Source organism: Mytilus californianus, unplaced genomic scaffold, assembly GCF_021869535.1.
Source record: "Mytilus californianus isolate M0D057914Y unplaced genomic scaffold, xbMytCali1.0.p SCAF_3, whole genome shotgun sequence".
NCBI lineage: Eukaryota > Metazoa > Mollusca > Bivalvia > Mytilida > Mytilidae > Mytilus > Mytilus californianus.
Genome location: NW_026262679.1, coordinates 99,525,549 through 99,528,319, shown reverse-complemented (window position 1 = coordinate 99,528,319; position 2,771 = coordinate 99,525,549). Strand labels below are relative to the sequence as shown.

The window sequence follows — 2,771 nt, the reverse complement described above, 5'->3', positions numbered from 1 at the left end:
CATTCTCATAAACTAATAGACGGGAACAATCTGGAGACCGTAGTCACAGGGTAAGGCTATCATTACTTAATTAAAAAAAAAATGAAGGGAGGGTTCTTTTTTTTTCAAATTTTCATTTCGTTAGTTGTAGTAAAGTCTGGGTTTATATCTCTTTTTTTGAAAGATCATATTCTTTGTATACTAAAAAAAATTCAGAATTACATAGATACACTATTATTATTATTATTATTATTATTATCATTATTATTATTATTATTATTATTATAATCTGACAATTACTACTAAATGACTTGCTAAATATCTTTATCCAATACGCTTTTTTCACTTGAGTAAAAAGAATTAACGGCATTTAGGATCATTCTGTTAAACTTAGTTTAAACAGTATCTATTATTGAAAAAAAACATTATAACATTGGAAATTCAAATATGGGTTTCGGCTACAAGATTTGAAAAAAATCTCACAAGACATGATAGCTTGAAAGTGAATATTATTATACACTTGGTACTTGTTCTTCTTATTAATTTGATATTCGATTTTGTTGTTATAAAATATATAAAAAAAAACCGCCACAACAAATCAAAACCAAGTGAAGATCGTACGGTGACCTGTAGTAGGTCACACCCTCGTCCTTTGGTCTCCGGTAAATAGTTGTGTCATTGGCAATCATACCACATCTCCTTATCTTTATACTGAATACAGAACAGGCAAATCCGACTAGGTCAACTGAATTTTAGATTAGGTATAATTACATGACTTATAAACGGGAAATTTACAATTAAGAATGGTTCATTCAAAACATACTATTAACGAAACACTGGCTACTGAGTTTGTGGTACCTTCAGGGACCGACAGTTAACCATTTGCAACACTGACCCATGGTAACATTAGCTTCTATAACATGGTAGTTTGTTTAATTGACAGTTTATTTCTATCTAAAAGTAATTTGGATTTATTTTTAAATAACCTTTTATGTAGTATCTAAAATCAATGTCCATACAATTAAGGGTTTTGTATACTTTTTTTTCATTTCATATAGATAATAACGTTTTTATGATTTATGATCTTATGGTCTGTACACACACACATATATATATAGGTTTGAACGTTGTTTTCAATTTAGACTTGCACATATATATATATATATATATATATATTATTTAAAAATGTAAATCGCAGAATGGCTGCATTGTTATAACACATTAAATATTGTCTATTTCTTCTTAGTAAAAATAAGGTTGTTTCCGAAGTATGGAGCTATTCTAGTGTTGTAAGAAAGGAGAGAATGTTAGCACCCCTAGATAAGGACGGAAGAGACCCTTGTGGTCTATACAACACATGTAAAGCGCTTGTCTCCTTATTTTTGAGACAACCTTATTTTTGCTAAGAAGAAATAGACAATATTTAACGTGTAATAACTGTGCAGCCATTCTTCTATCTATATTTTTAAATTATATATATCTGTGCATGAGAAGTTTGTAATTTATATATATTTGTTTTTATGTAAACGTGTTAGTTTTGGGACTGAGAAGAATTGATTGTTGAAAGTGGTCAAGATGAAGCTTTTCATTCTTTTCCTAGTTATAGGACTGGTCAAAACACAAGGTGATTATACAGTGTACATGTTTGGGTTATAGTATAAAACACACCTTTTATAGAAGTAAACTAATAAAAGCTCAAAAGAATGAAAAACCGACCGAAATAAACAGCTTCAGGTAAGGTAAACCTTGCTTGATTAAGTTGCAAACTTGTATAATTCATAAACTAAAAATTTACATTAAGAATACATCATTTTAATAATACCAATGTCCAAGAACAGACTACTGGCAGGAGAACTTCTACTCTTCATTTTAAAAGTAAAATTATATTACAAATAAAGAAGAACATTGCAATGATTTTCTTATTCACGTTTTGTCATGAAACATTTAAAAGAATAGACCCATATACGATAAAACGTCATTGCAGAGTATGAATTTTATAGCCGGAGCCTTGAAAGAATTTGTTGTATTATACATATCTATGTTTTATATATGTAGCCTTTAATCATAATTTGAATTTGTTCATGGAAACAAATACACAGAAATATCACCCATACTGTACCAGACTAGTCGAACATTATATTTTATTACTTGGCTTTTATTGAATTTCCAATTGCTGTGTTCTATTATACAAGGAACGAAACTTTAACATGCTATTATCTGCAAGACGTTCGATATGAATTTACCATGTTAATGTTTTAGCATTAGAATAACACCAAGTTCTCTAACTTAAAGACATATATCTCTTACAAAGGTTTAATACTAGATCTTTAACTTAGAAATGAGTATACATCTTTCACCTTGACATACTTATATATTTGTTTAGCTCTCTGGAAGTAGGAAACTATTTTTCATATCCTATTTTTCTAATTGTCGTCTAGTGTATCTTTAAGAATATCTATAATAGACATACCGATGCTCGAAATAATAAATATATTAACTATATGTTTTATTATCATTCCATACATTAGGAGATTGGATTCTATTTCAGATACTGATCCAAACAGTTTTCCAGACTCTACAGATTCGAATGATTTGTCAGACTCAACCGATTCAAATGACTTGTTAGATACCGATTCAAACGACTTCTCAGATTCAGCCGCGTCAACTGAATGGTCGGATTCTGCCAATTCGAACGATTTCTCGGGATCTTCAGACGATGATTCCGGATCTTCCGATGAAGCAACAGACTGGAGGCGTAGACTTGCAACAAACCGTAGAATAAATGCCCGTGG

General features: G+C 30.2%; 1 non-coding gene across 1 annotated transcript; it reads left to right on the top strand.

Annotated features, from left to right (window-relative positions):
• Positions 1 to 1,263: 1,263 nt before the first annotated feature.
• LOC127736304 (U6atac minor spliceosomal RNA) lies at positions 1,264 to 1,380 on the top strand. The gene has a single exon (XR_007998930.1). It is a non-coding gene; the product is annotated as a U6atac minor spliceosomal RNA (small nuclear RNA).
• The last annotated feature ends 1,391 nt before the right edge of the window (positions 1,381 to 2,771 follow it).